Raw genomic sequence first — 20,271 nt, forward strand, 5'->3', positions numbered from 1 at the left:
TTTCGGTGTGTTTGTTGGGATCGACGAACTTTCAGTTTATGATCAGATCTATGTTTTTATATCCATGAAAGTATTTGAGTTTCTTTGATATCTTTTATGCACGATCTGTTATAGCCTCATATTTCTTCTCTGATATTTGGGTTTTGTTTGGCCAACTTGATCTATTTATCTTGCAATGGAAAGAGGTGCTTTGTAGTGGGTTCGATCTTACAGTGCTTGATCCCAGTGACAGAAAGGGAACCGACACGTATGTATCATTGATACTAAGGATAAAATGATGGGGTCTATCTCTACATAGATAGATATTTTCTACATCATGTCTTCATTCTTATTGCATTACTCTGTTTCTCCATGAACTTAATACATTAAATGCATGCTGGACAGGGGTCGATGTGTGGAGTAATAGTTGTAGATGCAGGTAGGAGTCGGTCTACTAATCTTGGACGTGATGCCTATGTAATGATCATCGTATGGATATCATCATGAGTATTTGAAGTTCTATCAATTGCCCAACAGTAGTTTGTTCACCCACCGCTTTGCTATTTTTCTCGAGAGAAGCCACTAGTGAAACCTGCGGCCCCCGGTTCTCTTTCTCGTGTTATTTGCCTTTGCGATCTACTTTTATTTGCTTTTATTTTCAGATCTATTAATCCAAAAATACAAAAATACTTTGCTGCACTTTATTTTATTTGCGATCAATTTATCCAATCTATTACAATCTTTTACCCGTCATGCACCAATTTCTAGCAACAGTACCCGAAAGGGATTGACAACCCCTTTAACACGTCGGATTGCGAGGATTTGTTATCTGTGTGCAGCGGCTATTTACGTTGTGTTGCTTGGTTCTCCTACTTGCTCGATAACCTTGGTTTCATATCTAAGGGAAATACCTACCGCCGCTGTGCTGCATCATCCCTTCCTCTTTGGGGAAATACCGACGTAGCTTCAAGCGACATAAAAAAGAATTTCGGGCGCCGTTGCTGGGGAGGACCTTCAACATATACTAGGTTACTAATCACAAATCTCATCTCCTCTCAATTTACATTATTTTCCATTTTCCTCTCGTTTTCCTCTCCCTCACTTCACAAAAATTTGCCGTTTTATTCGCCCCTCTTTTCCGTTCGGTGTTTTCTTGCTGGATCTTTTTTAGTGCAATCTTGTTGTGTGGTCATCATGACCCAAGAGAACACCAAGTTATGTGATTTCTCAAATACCAACAATAATGATTTTATCGTCACTCCGCTTGCTCCTCCCGCCACTAGTGAGGAGACTTGTGATATTAATACTGCTTTGCTGAATCTTGTTATGAAAGACCAATTTTCCGGTACTCCTAATGAGGATGCCGCATCCCATCTTAATACCTTCGTGGAATTATGTGATATGAAAAAGAAAAAGGATGTGGACAACGATGCGGTGGAGATGAAATTATTTCCGTTTTCTTTGTGAGATTCTACAAAAAATTGGTTCTCTTCTTTGTCGCGCAATAGTATCGATTAATGGAATAAGTGCAAAGATGCTTTTATCACTAAGTATTTTCCGCCCGCAAAAATTATTTCCCTTAGAACATAGAACATGAATTTCAAGCAACTTGAACATGAGCATGTTTCACAATCTTGGGAAAGGATGAAAATGATGCTAAGGAATTTCCCAACTCATGGGTTAAATCTTTGGATGATCATACAAAAAATTTATGCAGGGTTGAAATTTTGTTTCTCGTAATCTTTTAGATTCCGGCGCATGTGGTACTTTTGTGGAAATTACTTTGGGTGAAGCCACCAAATTGCTTGATTATTATGGCAAGTTACTTACAATGGCATACCGAAAGAGCTCCTACTATTAAAAAGGTTAATTCGGTTGAAGAAATTTCTTCTTTGAGTGAAAAAGTTCATGCTCTTGTGAAATTGGTTGTTAGTAGAAGTGCTCCTATTGATTTTAATGACTTGCCTTTGTCTACTTTTATTGAGCAAAATAGTGATGCCATAGATGTGAATTTTATCTCTCGAAATTATTTCAACAACAATGCTTATAGAGGTAATTTTAATCCTAGGCCTTTTCCTAGTAATTCCTCTAATAATTATGGTAATTCCTATGGAAATCAATAGTATAATAATAATAGGAACACCTCTTATATTGAGAATATATTAAAGAATTTATCAATACACAAAAAGTTTTCAACACTTCCATAGAAGAAAAGTTGAGTAAGATTGATGATTTGTCTAGAAGTGTTGATAGAATTGCGCATGATGAGGAAAATCTCAAGATGAAATTTTTTGTGTCTAAGGTTGATGAATCAATTAAAGCTCTTTATGTTTCTATGGATGAAAGTAAGAAAACAACTGCTATGCTTAGAGCTAAAAGAGAATTTTTTTAAAAAAAGTGTTTTCTAGTGATCTCTTTCGTAAAAGTGATGAAGATCTTAAAATGATTGGCGTTTCTTCTATTGATTCCTTGTTTAGTAAAGTTAATATTGGTGAAAATGGCCTAGATAAGAGTCAACTTTAGGTAGAAAGGGTCCCAATATTTCGGAGGGTAGAAATCTTGTTGAGAAAATTGATAAAAGTGGGTTTGAAGAGGTCAAAACTTTAGCTAGTGATGTGCCCACTCTTTTGGATTACAAAGACTTTAATTATGATAGTTGCTCTTTGATTGATTGTATTTCTTTGTTGCAATCCATGATAAATTCACCCCATGCTTATGAACAAAATAAAGCTTTTACTAAACATATTGTTGATGCTATGAAGAATTACATGATGAAGGGGAACCTACTATCAAAGTCAAGATTAAAAATTATGAGTGTTTTGCTTTCTGTGACTTGGGTGCTAGTGTTTCTACAATTCCGAAATATTTATGTGATGTGCTTGGTCTTACCGATCTTGAATCCTATTCTTTTAATTTGCACTTGGCGGATTCCACTATTAAAAAGCCTATGGGAATAATTAATGATGTTCTTATTCTGGCAAATAGGAATCATGTGCCCATAGATTTTATTGTTCTTGATATTGATTGCAATCCGTCTTGTCCAATTGTTCTTGGTAGACCATTTTTACACACTATCGGTGCCACGATTGATATGAAACAAGGCAATATTAATTCCAATTGCCTTTGAGGAAGGGTATGGAACACTTTCCTAGAACGAGAATTAGGCCACCATATGTATCAATCATGAGGGCATCTTATGGATCTCGAACCAAAGATGACAAAACTTAGATCCTTGCTTTATGACTAGGTAAGGGCGTAAAACCATGCTTGTTGGGAGGCAACCCAATGAATAAAATTTATTTTTGCTTTTTGCTTCCTGTTTTTGAGTTTTAGCACAATTATGCTACTGTTATGATTGTGTTTTTTATGTTTTAATTAGTTTTTGTGCCAATTAAAAGCCCTTAGGATCTTCTTGGGTGATAGTTGTTTGATCTTGTTGAAAAAACAGAAACTTTTGCGGTCACGAAAGTAATTATTATTTTTTAACAGAGAGCGTTAAAATACCCATTCCACTTGCAGTAGATCAATATATGAATTTCTCAGGTCATCCTAATTTTTCAGAATTTTTGGCGTTACAGAAGTATTCAAAATTGTCAGATTGCTACAGACTGTTCTATTTTTACAGATTCTGTTTTCTTTGTGTTGTGTTCTTATTTTGATGGCTCTATGGTTTTCTTTGATGAGTTTTTTCCACAGAAAAGTTGGAATATAGTAGATATAGTACAAGAACAAAAAATGAATTGGTTTTATATAGTACTTATAGTAGTAGTTTATTATTCTTATACTAATGGATCTCACGAAGGTTTTGTTGAGTTTTGTGTGACTGAAGTTTTCAAGTTTTGGGTTATCTTAAGATGGATGAAGGAATAAGGAGTAGAAGAGCCTAAGCTTGGGGATGCCCCGGCACCCCAAGCCATTATCCAAAAAATGAGCTACCAACTAAGCTTGGGGATGCCCCCGAATGGCATCCCCTCTTTCTTCTAACGACCATCGGTATTTTACTCGAAATCATATTTTTATTCGTCACATACTATGTGTTTTGCTTGGAGCGTCTTGTATGATATGAGTGTTTGCAAGTTTTATTTTGTGTTTTAAGTGTTGATCCCTTGCTGGACACACCTATTTGAGAGAGCCAAAATTATGTCATGACTTGTTAGAATTGCTCTCTTTGGTTCACTTAAAATTTTATGAGCTATGGACTTGCTCTAGTGCTTCACATATATGTTTTTCAGCACGGTGTGCTTTAGTATTTTTGAAGAACTTCTCTCTTCCTTCACTTAGATTTATTTGAGTGTTAGTAAAATTTTCAAGAAATTATCTCTTGCTTCACTTAAGTTAAATTTGAGAGAAAGAAATAAATATTATGCTCATGATCTTCACTTATATTTGTTTAAGCTTATGAAAAGCAACACATGAAAATTAGTCCCAAAGTGATAGATATCCAAGGAGGATATAATAAGAACTTTCATGAAGATCATTGGACAAAATAAACTTATTATTAGTAATAGTTTTGAGGTATGATGATGTGATATGTGAGTTATCACTACTGGAATCAGTGGTAGACGGCAAAGAACCTGCCATGTAGTGACGTGTAGATGACATCATACGGCGGACGGCAAAGACCCTAGCAATTTTGCCGTCAGTGGCGGACGGCAAAGGCCTGCCGTTAGCCACTTAACGGACTGACAGTGCAATTATTGCCGTCCGCTCTCTTTGCCGTCCGCCGCGGACGGCACAGGGCCTTTGCCGTCCGCCGCCAGGAAGCAGACGGCAAAGTAGCTGTTTACCGTAGCCTACTTTGCCGGAGCCTTTTGCCGTCCGCGGCTGACGGCAAAGGCCTTTGCCGTCCACCGTTCATGCCTTTCCCGTCCGCCGTGGCAGACGGCAAAGTAGCTGATTCCTGTAGTGTATGTTGATGAGTAATTATGCTTTAGTAAGAATATTGGTGTTAAGGTTTGTGATTCCCTATGCAAGCACAAAAGTCAATATGTAAGTGCATCTAGTGCCACCCCTAGTTGGTTTTGGATTATTGACGACAAACTTGGTTGAGGGGCTAATTTGTTTGTGAGAATTGTAGGATAACACAGGTAGAAGTCCCTCATTGATTCGGTTTTCCTACCAGAGATGACCCCTAAAAATGTATGAAGACATTGAAGTCAAAGGTGGTATGTGAAGACATTCACATTGAAGACTATGACAAGAGAAGGCATCACGTGAAGACTATGGAGCGCGACGACTTAGATGTTTCGTCGTTCTTTTTCTTCTTTGTTGAGTCATAAGAACCACCGTACTGTTAAGTGGGGTCCAAGTGAACCAGTCAGAATGACTGAAGTCATGCTTAACCAAAATCATATGTCTTCGAGCGAAGACAATGAGAGAAAATCTTATCCAGAGCTGGATAAGTCAGCTTTGCTTGTAGCCCAAGTAAAGTTGTCGTGTGTGTTTCAAATCTGACCGTTGGAACATGTGTCAGTTCCTTAGTGATTGAGGGTCATTTCGGACAAATCAGGTCGGGTTGCCTAGTGGCTATAAATAGCCCACCCCCTACAACCATAAACGGTTGGCTGCTCAGACTTAGTGTACAGCTTTTGTCGGTTGAGAGCAATCCACCTCGAGGCCTTTGAGAGAGAATTCCTTGCGAGGACAAAGCCCTAAACACCCAGAGCCAAAGAGTGTTAGGCATCACTGAAGTCTTCCTGTCTGTGTGATCTGAAGACTTATTACACTTGAGGACTGTGAATCCTCCAGCCGGTTAGGCGTCGCGTTCTGAGCATCCAAGAGTCATTGTGGATCGCCGGTGAACGAAGTCTGTGAAGGTTTGGAAGTCTACCTTGAAGACTTACCAGAGTGATTGGGCGAGGACTGGGTGTCCTTAGCTCAAGGGGAATAAGGTGAAGACGCGGTCTTCTGAGTTGAATCTCAGCCTCCCTAACCAGACGTACAATTGTCACAGCAACTGGAACTGGTCCAACAAATCATTGTCTTCAACGAGTCACTGGTTCCATTCTTCCCATCTCTTTATTTGCAGATTGGTCCTTGTGAAGTCATTGCCTGTTTGCATTATCTATTTGTCTTCACTGTGTGACTGCTTGTTCTGTTTGGCTTCGTACTATCTTCCATCCTGATCTATACTGCCTAGCTGCTATTAGTCTTTGTGCTTTCATCTCATTGAATACTTGACTATGGCTTGCTTAGTGTAGTCTACCTTCCGGTGCATGGTAATAGGTTTGTTTCTATCGTTTGTCTTCGAAACTTCCATGTTTTGAAGACTTTCATAAAAATCGCCTATTCACCCCCCCTCTAGTCGATCACTAGCACTTTCAATTGGTATCAGAGCAAGGTACTCCCTTGTTCTGTGTGATTCGGTTTAACCACCTGGAGTTTTAGCTATGTCGACTGCAGGGATAATCAAAGTCTCCGTTGCGTGCCCAGTCTTCGATGGAACTGAATATCCCTACTGGAAGAATAAGATGCGCATGCATCTTGAAGCCATTGATGTCGACCTCTGGTATGTCGTCAAGAATGGCGTCCCCAAGGCTGGTGAAGGTGTCACCGCTGCTGATGTCAAGAAGTTCGTTCAACTGGACTCCACTGCCAAGAACATCATCTGTGGTCATCTGACCAAAGGGCAGTATGGCCGTGTGAGTGCTCTGGAAACATCTAAGCTAGTCTGGGACTGGCTTTCCAAGGTCAACGAAGGCGTATCAACCCAGAGAGATCAAAGAATCAGTGTCCTTCGCAACCTCTTCAACCGCTTCAAGAGAAACGACAATGAGAATGTTCAGCTCACGTTTGATCGACTCACTGACATCACAAAGGAGCTTCAAGCCCTCGGCGCTACTGAGATCACCAAGCATGAAGTCGTCAAGACACTCCTGAGATCACTTGACAGCTCGTTTGACACCCTAGCCCTGATGATTCAAGAATGCCCTGACTTCAAGACACTCGATCCGTCTGACATACTGGAAAGGCTCAACACACATGAGTTTCAGCTTTCTGAGAAAAGAGACATCTACGGTCCCAACTATGGGCGAACTCGTGCTTTGAAGGCAAAAGCTATTTCCTCATCTGAAGAAGAATCTAATTGTAGTTCTGATGATCTTGAAGACATTGGAAAGGAGCTTGCTATGATTGTGAAGAAGTTCCTGAAATTCACCAAGAAGAAAGGCTTCAGAAAGTCCTCATGATCTAGCTCAAGGAATGATGAAGCTTCTGCTCATGACTACAAGAAGAGAACATGCCACAAGTGCAAGAAACCTGGCCACTACATCTCTGAGTGTCCGCAGTGGGACAATGAGAACAACAAGAAGAAGAAGAGCAAGGAATATGATTCTGACGACAAGAAGAAGAAGAAATACTCAAAGTCTTCTTCCAAGTCTTCATCAAAGTCTTCATCACACAAGAAGAGCTCATCTGGCAAGGCTCGTGCGTTTGCTGGCAAGGAAATGGATTCAGAGGAGGAGTCTGCTTCTGAGGAGGCGGAGGTGGAGTCTGAGGAGGAGTCCGATTCTGGCATTGCAAGTCTGGCTACAGCCTACGTTGCCAAGTCCATCTTCAACATTGAAGATAATGACTCCATCACCGACGCCGATGCTAATGACCAGGACGACTCCGTTCCCACCTACTGCTTCATGGCACGCGGTGCCAAGGTAAACTCACGCACTACTCACTATCAAACATCCAGTGAAGATGACTCTGATTGTGGTTGCAAACCCAGCTACAAAACACTTGCTAAAATTGCAACTGAACAACAGAAAGCTATGGAACATATTCAAAAACTGTTAGACAAAAGCGATGACCTGTTAGACGCTGAAATGACTCGATCTCAGTCCTTAATTGAAGACATAAAAAATATTCACGTTAAGTATGAGGAACTTGAAAGTCGTCATGAAACGCTCTCAACAACTCATGAAAAGCTTTCCTATGATTATCTTCAAAGGAAGCAAGATCTTGAGAAATTGAGAGCGGCTCATGAAGATCTTCAAAAGGAAAACGAGTCACTTCGCGCCAAACAGATCAGTCCGCTCAGGAAGGATTTGAACCACCATGTCTTAAATGCATTGAGCGTGACAACGCTACTTCTGTTGCTGGATGTTCTACTGCTGCTACTGTTGCAATATCTTCAACTGTTGATGTGGTAACTAACCCCTCTGCTGAGGATGCCACTGCTATTGCTGATGAAAATGCTAGGTTGAAGACATTGCTTGAAACAGGGATGTACAAAAGTCTCAAAGGACATCAGACACTATGTGATGTCCTCAAAAGGCAGATCCTGAACCGAAACCCTAGGAAAGAGGGTGTTGGGTTCGAAAGGAAAATGAATGCTGATGGCTCTTACTGGAAACCTGAGCAGTACCCCAAAACCACATGGGTTGCTGCAAAGGAAGCTTCAGTGGATCCATCCACCCTATCTGGCTTCACTTGTGCTAATCCCATTGTTATTGATGAATCCTTTGATGCAAACTATAAACTGTTTAAGAATTAGAATGGTGAAGTGTTTGCCAGGTATATTGGTACTAACTGCAGGAATGGGCCACCTATGAAGAAAGTCTGGGTGCCGAAAAGGTGTCTGGAGAATCTTCCTGTGAATGTCATCATGACACCACAAGTGAAGAAGACAAACCCCAGACCACAGGCTTCATATGCTTCAAAGGCTTCATACAGACAGAGGACTCACCTGAGTCGCACTAACGCAAATATTTTGCAGGGAAACCATACTCAGGCCTATGAATATGAGCGTGTTTCATCAAACCGCCATGTTCATAAGACCAAGAACTACTCTGCTTATTCTTATGAGTACTATTGCCCTCCTGCAAGACTATTTGCTAGGGCTTCAAAGCCAAAGTTCTCAGATGCTGCACTTAGACTCATTGCTTCGAAGCCACCCTTGAAGATGTGGGTGGCTAAGAAAGCTTAACTCTCTTTTGCAGGGAAGGGTCTCCAGCCGAAAATCAAATTCGTCTGAAGCTATTGCTGGGGACCTTAAACATCTTGTAGGGCGCAAGATCAAATGCCCAAATGGTCTTATTATGTATTTTGTTCCTGAGTCGCTTGCTACTTGCCCTATCAGTCCTAACCTCGATCTAAGCTTTCATAATCCACTTGCTCGTCAAATGTTTATGCTTCACAATTCTCTTCGTGAAGCCTATCCCCCTAACTGCACTGTAGGGTATGACACCAGCTGCTTCAGAATGGATTATTGATAGTGGGTGTACTAATCACATGACTGGCAAGCGAAGTCTTCTCATGGACTCAACTTTACGTCCATCTGACAAGAGTCACATCACATTTGCTGATACTGGTAAAAGCAAGGTATTGGGTCTAGGTAGAGTTGCAATCTCAAGGGATCAACACATGGATAAAGTGATGCTTGTTGAATCCCTTGGTTTCAACTTAATGTCTGTCTCAATGCTTTGCGATTTAAACATGATTGTGATATTTGGAAAATATCGTTGCCTTGTTCTAATGGAATCTGACAAGTCTCTAGTCTTTGAAGGGTATCGGAAAGATGATTTGTACATGGTAGATTTCTTAGCAAGACCACAGCTTGCCGTATGTCTTCTAGCAAAAGCTTCAGAATGCTGGCTCTGGCATCGGAGGCTAGGGCATGCTGGCATGAGGAACTTGCACACTCTTGCAAAGAAGAAGCATGTCATAGGCATCGAGGGCGTCAAGTTCAAGAAGATCACCTATGCGGTGCCTGTGAAGCTGGAAAGATGACGAGGGCCAAGCATCCCTCGAAGACAATCATGACAACGACTCAACCCTTCGAACTGCAACACATGGACCTCTTCGGTCCCACTTAGTACTCAACTCTTACTACTACTGCTTGTCTCTATGGCTTCGTCATTGTTGATGATTATTCAAGATATACATGGGTGCATATAATCCTCTACAAGACTGAAGTGCAGGATGTCTTCAGACGCTTCGCCAATCGAGCCATGAACAACTATGGCGTCAAGATCAAGCACATCAGAAGTGACAATGGCACTGAATTCAAGAACACTGGCCTCGACACTTATCTTGATACTCTGGGCATCACTCATGAGTTCTCGGCTCCGTACAGGCCGTAGCAGAATGGCATCGTGGAATGCAAGAACAGAAAACTTATTGAGATGGCTCGGACGATGCTCGATGAATACAAGACTCCAAGAAAGTTCTGTCCTGAAGCCATTGATACTGCATGCCATATTATTAACCGTGTTTATCTTCACAATCTTCTGAACAAACCATCCTATGAGCTCCTCACTGGTAAGAAGCCAAATGTCATTTACTTCAGTGTATTTGGTGCCAGGTGCTGGACCAAGGATCCACATCACACTTCAAAATTTGCACCGAAAGCACATGAAGGTTTTATGCTTGGATACGGAAAAGATTCGCACTCCTACAGAGTCTTCAACCTCTTTCACTATAAAGTGGTTGAAACTTTGGATGTGCTGTTCGATGAGACTAACGGCTCGCAAAGAGAGCACCTGCCAAATGTGCTAGATGAAGTTCCATCGAGTGAATCCATCAATCTTATGGGAACTGGAGAAATCATAATGTCTGAAGCTCAGCCTGAGGACGAACTCATCATTTCTGCACCTGATCAACCTGAAGACAATCCTTCTAACGATGACAATGATCAGCAAGAGCAAAATCTTCGTCATGTTCATCCTCGTGTTGCAAATGAAGTACAGATTGAGAGAATAATTGACAGCATTAATGCACCTGGTCCACTCACTCATTCACGGGCAACACAACTAGAAAATTTTTGTGGGCACTTCGCATTCGTCTCAATATCTGAACCCAAGAAAGTTGATGAAGCCTTCATGGAACCTGAATGGATTCAAGCTATGCAACAAGAGCTTCAACAATTTGAACTGAATAATGTATGGGAACTGGTCAAGCATCCTGATCCTCGTAAGCACAATATCATAGGCACTAAATGGATATATCACAACAAGCAAGGTGAGCATGGTCAAGTTGTCAGAAACAAAGCTCGTCTCGTTGCTCAAGGATACACTCAAATTGAAGGAATTGACTTCGATGAAACATTTGCTCCTGTGGCTAGGCTTGAAGCTATACGCATACTGCTGGCCTATGCAAATCATCATAACATTCTTCTGTATCAAATGGATGTAAAGAGCGCTTTTATCAATGGCAAGATTGAAGAAGGAGTGTATGTTGCACAACCGCCTGGCTTTGAAGATCCAAAACATCCTGACATGGTTTATAAGCTCAACAAGGCACTGTATGGCCTCAAACAAGCCCCTCGTGCTTGGTATGACACACTCAAGGACTTCCTGAAGAGCAAAGGCTTCAAACCTGGTTCTTTGGATCCCACACTCTTCACGAAGACATATGATGGTGAACTGTTTGTGTGCCAAATATATGTGGATGACATTATCTTCGGCTGCACCAACCAGAAATACAGTGATGAGTTTGGATATATGATGCAAGAGCAATATCAGATGTCCATGATGGGTGAACTGAAGTTCTTCCTTGGTCTTCAAATACGACAGCAACGCAACGACATCTTCATATCTCAAGAGAAATACCTCAAAGACTGTCTGAAGAAGTTTGGAATGCAAGACTGCAAAGGTTACACGACGCCAATGCCAGCTAAACACCATCTGGGTCCCGACGACAATGGTAAAGAGTTCGATCAAAAGGTATACCGCTCCATGATTGGTTCTTTGCTTTATTTATGTGCATCTAGGCCAGATATCATGCTTAGTGTTTGCATGTGTGCCCGATTCCAAGCGGCACCAAAGGAATCGCATCACTTAGCTGTGAAGCGAATTCTTCGATATTTGGCTCACACCCCAACACTAGGATTATGGTATCCAAAGGGCTCAGAGTTTGATCTAGTTGGATTCTCGGATGTTGATTATGCTAGTGAAAAGGTGGATCGCAAGTCTACATCAGGCACATGTCACTTTCTGGGATGATCACTTGTATGTTGGTCTTCAAAGAAGCAGAACTATGTATCTCTCTCCACTGCTAAATCTGAATACATTGCTGCTGGATCTTGATGCGCCCAACTTCTATGGATGAAGCAAACACTCAAAGACTATGGCATTCATCTGAAGCAAGGGCCACTCTACTGCGACAACGAAAGCGCCATCAAGATTGCTAACAACCCAGTTCAGCACGCGAAGACAAAGCTCATTGAAATTTGTCATCACTTTCTCAGAGATCATGTCATGAAGGAAGATATTGATATCATACACGTCAACACTGAAGAGCAACTGGCAGATATCTTCACAAAGCCCTTGGATGAGAAAAGGTTTTGCAAGTTACGGTGTGAGCTAAATATCTTGGAATTCTCAAATGTCCTGTGATCAGGCACACATCCTAACACTAATGCATTTTGATGACTTAGATGTGCAACACACGAAGTAAAGTATGTCTTCAATCAATGAAGACTTACATTCTGAGTGTGAATACATTAACATGGAATTTCACTTCGGAGCGCCATGATAATTGTGCACCGTGTCTGGGTCTAATACTTCCTATACGGTGGGTAACTCCACCACCAAATTCTTCCCTTAGAAGTGTTTTTCACATGGCGATACATTTGGAAAGTCTTTGCATTTTGTTTGTCTTCAATGTAACATGGCCTCATGATTATCTTCAATATACTGATATAGTTTCTGTCCTCTACAACATTCACTTATAGCTATGTCTTCACATTGAATCTTTTGAACTAAGTGAATGTGATCGTACCCTAACCTTTCTATGCTTCCGTCTTAAGTCTATCTATCCAAATCATATGCATTCTATTGAAACTATCAAAATGTCTTCTCTGCGTCCTTGTCAGCAGAAGACACATAGACAAACATTAATCTGTTTTCAATGCTCAATCCTTTTTGCCTGAAACCGAAGAAGTGGGAACGACCACCCGACAATCCAGGCGTGCGTGGGAACGTGGAACAACCTCCAATGTGTTGCATGATCGCCATGTGTCCTTCAGATGTGAACCGCCAGGGGCACCTGCGTAATAACGTTGTGTCATCCCTGTCTCTGTAAATACACGCCTCACCCCAGTCATTATCTCTTCTTCCACTCTCGCACAAACCCTAGCGCCACCGCTAGCACTCGACGACACCGACGATGAAGCGCTTAGCTACCATGACCTCACCGATGCCGTCCTCACGCCGACCGCGGACATCATCTTCTCCACCGTCGCCGTACGTGTCCTCCGTCACCAAGTTAGGGCACGGAAGATCGAATTGCTCGGCCTCCTCTCCCACTCCGTCTAGCAGTTCCTCGTGTGGTAAATAAAACCTCCTTTTTACAGTCTTTTTGATCCGATAGATTCATCCTTTTCAACCACAAGTGGTTTCCATTCCCACAAGTTGGATCTATCTCATTCTGCAACTCATATCATGCCTAGTATATTCACTTATGCTTCACAAAGTAGTTAGATTCCTCACTTGTACTTATTCATGGATTCGTACAAATCTGGAACCAACTCTCTACATATCATTGAATGTCTTTGCACTATGAGGTCAATGTCTTCTAAACTGATTTATCTTCAAAATCTTCTGAGAATGCATATGACCTCATCCCCTTCCCTCGCACCTTTAATGCTGTCACAGGTACATGCCCGTGGGAGAATCCCTTAGTTCTCATAGTCTGCATTCATTTGCAGAGTTCTTACAGCATCATATAAATTCTCCTGAAGCCAGTTCTTGTCTGACCAGTAGACGGAAGACTTTGACAGTGTTGAAGCCTTTCAGTCTAAACTTCATGGCAACAGAGAAGTCTGCAAGGAAGGGTGGCAGACAGCGCCGTGGAAACACCTCAAGAGATTTGCCTCCTAACTTCTATGAGTTGTCCAAGACAGATCCCGAGGAGGACTACAGTCAGTGGAAAACCAGAATCCAATGGATTAGAAGATATTGGGAAGAACAATGGTACAAGTACAGGTTCGTGACCCAGGAATATGCTGAGAAGAATGCCATCAAGCGACCCTGGGGAGACATCTTGTACAAAAACCTTCAACCCAGGTCCAGAGCTGAAGCCATTGAACAAGGCTTCTATCCTTGCATGGTCCGTGGACCACACCCTGAAGATGCAGACCCATCTTCATTACTATGGTGCCGTGACGACAATCTGTTCAAGCGCAACTTCCAGTTTGCCAAGAACTCAGCCAAAGAAAACAAGAAGTCGTGGGGATTAGACTTCAATCCAGGCCCCTCTGCTCCTCGTGCTGATGGCACACGCGAAGCTGAACCCAATCTGGTTGGGCCCTTCTATAACTTAGAAGGTCTCATCACTCACATAAAGGTTCAAGGGACAGTCGTGGATCAACCTGCAGATGACGCTGATTCTGATGAAGCGCCTCCACCACCGAAGCCAAAGAAGCTGAAGAAACCTAAAGCTTCAAGCCTTCCCCTGCACCAAAGGTTTCACGGGCGAAGCCTCTAGCCACTGCACCTCCTGAAGACAGTGTGAAGTCTGAAGATCTTTCATGCATCTCCAAGCCCGCCAAAGTGAAGAAGCCCATGCAACCCACTGGTCAAGCACTGACCCCTGCTACTGTTTTGTGAAATGAAAACGACGCCATTGATCTGTCCAGTGATAACGATCTTGGCAATGACGCTCCTGAGCAGTTGATCAAGAGCAAGAAAGAGGCGTAAATCTTCAATAACCTCCCTCTCTTTGATGTGGAAATCTTCAAGAAGTTTATTGATGAGTGGTTTGACAGCCCAAATGTCAGCTTTGATGATCTTCAGCTTTCTATTGGCCTCAGCGTCGCCTTCCACAGAGCCATTGCTCCTGAGCTAGCTCTAGCTCAGAAAATTGTTGAGCTAAAGCATAAGATCGATTATGAAAAGGCTCAGTTCAAGAAGCACATGGCCAATCTCAATGTTGAAGACATTCAAAACTTCAAGGTCATGATGCATGAGCTGAAGGAAGCATTCCACAAGAAACGCGAAGAAGCCATAGGTTCTCGTGAGCGCATGATACAATGAAGCTAAAAAGCGCAAGGCTTTGGGGCGACCAGGCATCGACCCCAGAATGGCTGCCAAGAAGAAGAAAAAGCCAGCTGTGGCAGAACCAGAAGCATCAAGGCAGGCTTGAAGCCAGTATGACAGGCTCGAAAGCTAAGGTCCCCACAGTGGCTTCAGAACTCAAGAAAACAAGGGAAGCTGAAGCCGAAGCCAGAAAACGCAAGAGCAAAGCCACCACTGATGATGCTCCCACAGAGCCCCTTGATGTCGAGCCAATCTCTGTGGCTTGTCCTGCGTCCAAACATCGAGAGCGCCAGTTGATAGTTCATCAGCCTGCTTCCACAGAGGCTCCTGAAGCTGAAGACAATCCAGCAGTTGACCCCACCGTAGCTGAAGACATTGGTCCTCACGACAGTGTTGAAGATGATGAAGTCCTTCCTCAGATCGAGCGCAATTTGGTATTATCGCATGTGCTCACGCACAGCGAGCTCATCAGCATTGGTCGTCCTCTGACGCCAACTGCTCAGGATGCATCATGGGCTGGTCACCCACAACAACAAGACACACCAAGTGCTCCCCAACCACAAGATGACGATGACTTTGAGGCCCAGCCGACTCCATCTCCACAAGCGTCGCCAGTATTCCGCAGGCTTCACAAAAGGATCAAGGCCCCAAGTCACTCCAACTGTAAACGTCTCTGAGTCTGAAGCCAAAACAGCTGAAGATATTCCGGCTGCATCAGCCGATGAAGAAGAAGAACCAAGAGTTGAAGTAGAAAGAGTTGCTACACCCCCGTCCCACCAAGATGTTGTTCTCGAGGAGAACGTGTCCGACCCTCCAGCTCCTGAAGCGGAGGTTAACAATCCTGAGGCGGCCACCAACATCAACACTGAAGCCAATGACGTTGTCATGGCTGAAGCTAATGTGGTGCCTGAAGCTAATGCGGTTCCAGAAGTGCATGCACCTGAAGCCACTGCAGCGCCCGAAGCCAATACTGAAGCACCTGAAGCCAATGTGGCCCCTGAAGCCCATGTCAACGACAATGCCAATGCTCCTGTACCCCCTCCAAGACCTCATACAATTGAGCTAGCATTTGATCGTGGTCAGCCTGTTATGGTCCGATGGCCCATTCTGGTTCCTCCACCTGCTGCGTGTCCACAATTTGACTATCATGTCGAGCACAGACCTCAAGTCCAGAAGCCCAAGCCAAGACTTCCAAGATTCCCAGGCACTACAACTTCACCTGGGGTCTTCAATGTGAATGGCTTCGTGGCACATAACACCTTCTTCAATAGCGCCAAGAACCCTTACACCAAACCTCACATTTCATCGGATCGGTTCTGGAGCTATCAGCAGCGCAGCTACTATTCCTGCGTCTTATACAATCAAGGGCGCATATTTCCCCATATGTGTCTTGACACTGAAGCTCTAGCTGGCTTGCCCTGTCTAGAAGAAGCGTTAGATTGCTTCAGAGACGCTGGACTCCTGCAATTTGTCACAGACAAGGAACACTGGAATGAAGAGCTACTGTTACAGTTCTATGCAACTATTCACATTCGAGGCTACAACAGGGATCCAAAGATTTGGGTCCTTGAGTGGATGACAGGCAATGTCCATCATGAAGCCAAAGCTCTTGATATCATTGAGCTCACAGGCCTGCCCACTCCTGGTGAATACTATGAACCAGGTTGTCAACAACACCAGAATGCTTTGGAGAGCATTTTTCAGAAGCCAGAACCCAACATGAGCCAAATGTTGAGCATGATGAAGCCTTTGCCTCACGATGCTGACTACCCATCTGAATTCTTTGTTGAAGACCTAGAGTATCTTCCTTGCACAATTTATCATATCATCAGAAAAACTCTATGGCGTATCAAAGGAGATTCATCAGCAGTGAAGCTTGAAGGAGCAATGAAGACTTTGGTTTTCTATATCTTCAATGGAATCATCTTCAATGCTCAAGACTTTTTCATCAGACAATTTGCTGCATCTGGCTCCGACATTTTTGGGTTGAAGTTCTATGCTCCATGGGTCATGCGTCTTATCAAGCTTCACTGTGCCTTCAACTATCAGCCGTCTGCACGCAATCATCTTGTATTCTTGCCAGAGGTTGATCTGTCTATTGAAGCTATTTACCCAGAGCCTGCTAAGGATCCCATTTATCTTCACAATGCTGATCGTCAAAGCTTCACCCAGCCCATTGAAGGAGTTTAGGAAGTCTCTCGTGTTTATCCCTTGGCTGGTAACACACGTGCTCCTCGCGCTCAAAATGACACCACTGAAAGCACCATTGCCCAAAGGCCTCGGAGGCGATCTCGTGTTCTCAATGACCGAGAGCTTCTCGTTGCACTACACCAGAAACAGGACAAGCATCACAACTGGCTTAAGCGTCAGATGCAAAGCCTCTTGGTGGATGTCAATCGCATTCGCAATCTTGCCACCAAGAATGCCTTTGTTACTCATGAAACCTGTCGGAGGTCTTGGAAGAGCTTGACATTGCTTAGTGTTGAAGCTGATCTGCAGGATGATGGCTTCACCGAAAGATTCAAGTTTGACTCAACTCCTCCAAGGAATGCTCACTTGCGTCAGACTCCCTCACTTGAAGACTCTGACTATTCGTCCTCAGCTGCGATAGTGAATGCCAGAGTAATCGATGACCAAGATGATGCAACTTCATCTCCTCCAACTTCAGCGCGTGTCGACACTGCACCAAGTTCTTATGCACCATCGGACCTCAACGACGACCCTGCTACCTCGCTTGCACCTCATGGGAACGAGTAGGCACTCTATGTCTTCAAACCTTTTTGGTCCTTACTAACAAAAGGGGGAGAAGCATATGAGTTGATAGTCTTCAAGCGGGTCCATATGGGTGGTTGCTTTACTTTTTGCTACTTTTGCCAAGTGCTTACAACTCTCGCGTTTTGATACATTTGGTTCTTTGAGTTGTAACACTTAAACTCGATGGTCGTCTGCTACTTATTTGCTATTCTGTGATGCGATGATAAATTCCGCATGTGTGATGATAACTTCCGCACTTAGGTCATTTTGTAGACGTCCATTTTTCATTATGCATGTCATTATCTTCGTAATATCAAATCTTGCATGATGAATTGTCAACATAAGTTGAAGAGGATCTCCTCAAGTACAACCTGCCATGTGCATTTGCATTCCAAAAGCAAATTACTGTTAAGTGGGGTCCAAGTGAACCTGTCAAAATGACTGAAGTGATGCTTAAACAAAATCCTATGTCTTCGAGCGAAGACAATGAGAGCAAATCTTATCCAGAGCTGGATAAGTCAGCTTTGCTTGTAGCCCAAGTAAAGTTGCCGTGTGTGTTTGAAATCTGACCGTTGGAACACGTGTCAGTTGCTTAGTGACCCAGGGTCATTTCGGACAAATCAGGTCGGGTTGCCTAGTGGCTATAAATAGCCCACCCCCTACAACCATAAACGGTTGGCTGCTCAGAGTTAGTGTACGGCTTTTGTCGTTTGAGAGCAACCCACCTCGAAGCCTTTGAGAGAGAATTCCTTGCGATGACAAAGCCCTAAACACCCAGAGACAAAGAGTGTTAGGCATCACTGAAGTCTTCCTCTCTGTGTGATCTGAAGACTTCTTGCTCTTGAGGACTGTGAATCCTCCAGCCGGTTAGGCGTCGCGTTCTGAGCATCCAAGAGTCATTGTGGATCGCCGGTGAATGAAGTTTGTGAAGGTTTGGAAGTCTACCTTAAAGACTTACCAGAGTGATTGGGCGAGGACTGGGTGTCCTTAGCTCAAGGGGAATAAGGTGAAGACGCGGTCTTGTGAGTTGAATCTCAGCCTCCCTGACCAGACGTACAGTTGTCACAGCAACTGGAACTGGTCCAGGAAATCATTGTCTTCAACGAGTCACTGGTTCCATTCTTCCCATCTCTTTATTTGCAGATTGGTCCTTGTGAAGTCATTGCCTGTTTGCACTATCTATTTGTCTTCACTGTGTGACTGCTTGTTCTGTTTGGCTTCGTACTATCTTCCATCCCGATCTATAGTGCCTAGCTGCTATTAGTCTTTGTGCTTTCATCTCATTGAATACTTGACTATGGCTTGCTTAGTGTAGTCTACCTTCCACTGCATGGTAATAGGTTTGTTTCTATCGTTTGTCTTCGAAACTTCCATGTTTTGAAGACTTTCATAAAAATCGCCTATTCACCCCCCTCTAGTCGATCACTAGCACTTTCACAATAGTCATGCAATGAAATTATATCCTACTTGTGGTGCATTATTCGGTGTTAATTATGCTTAATGCTTGCTTATGATATTATCCATTTCTTGGTTAGGCGCTTCTCAATCTTTTGCTAGCCTTCATTTTGCACTAAGTATGATCTCTACTTGTGCATCCAAAATCCTTTAAACTAGTTTTGCCACATGGGTCCACTATATCTACCTATATGAGGTATTCTTTTACCATTCTAAGCAAATTTGCATGTACCATCTCTAATTTTCAAAATAAACTTCTCTTTTGTGTCTTCGTTTTGCTCACGGAGAGGTGAGGGATGGCTAATATTTTCCATGCTAGATGTGTTGTTCTCACGATGAGTGTTTATTCACTTGTCATTGCATGAGAGTAAGGCAAACGTATTAGGGATGCCCAGTCCCAAAATGAAAAAAATGAATTTACTTTATGTTGTCAAATAATTAATTCCTTGGAAAGTGTTGGTATGGAGGGCAACCGTGTATACGTTTAGCCATGGAAAGTGAAGTATGGTGGAAAAAGCATAAAACTTTATTTTCTGTTTGGGAACCGCCTATGATATATTTAAGCATGGAATATATTGGGAAATCTAAGTCATTTTCGTTGGTGGGATGGATACACCTCCCGAAATGTTTTTATCTCTAAGTTTTTTTCGCTTTGAGCTCTGGCACCTCTATAAATCCCTACCTCCCTCTGCGAAAGGCCTATATTTTACTTTATGCCATTTTTATTTTGAATTTGAGTCTCCATCTCCTCTTACAAAAGCACCAACTAGGAGGCAATATGATCGTACTTGAGTGTTGGACATAGCTAATATGCGAGTGTGTTTCATGAATGGATCAATGGTAGAGCATGATGGGTTAGGGATAGCTTATTTTAGGGTTGATATTTTGTTGATATGATTTAGTATTTAAATTATCACGTCAAAACTAGACTATTGATTTGAACAATATAAAAGTCCAAATGTCCATGCTATAAAGAAAGAAATATGATATGACATGTTAGGCAGCATTCCACATCAAAACTTCTGTGTTTATCACTTCCCTACTCGAGGACGAGTAGGACTTAAGCTTGGGGATGCTGATATGTCTCCAATGTATCTATAATTTTTTATTGTTC

This window comes from Triticum aestivum, chromosome 3A (genome assembly GCF_018294505.1).
Source record: "Triticum aestivum cultivar Chinese Spring chromosome 3A, IWGSC CS RefSeq v2.1, whole genome shotgun sequence".
NCBI lineage: Eukaryota > Viridiplantae > Streptophyta > Magnoliopsida > Poales > Poaceae > Triticum > Triticum aestivum.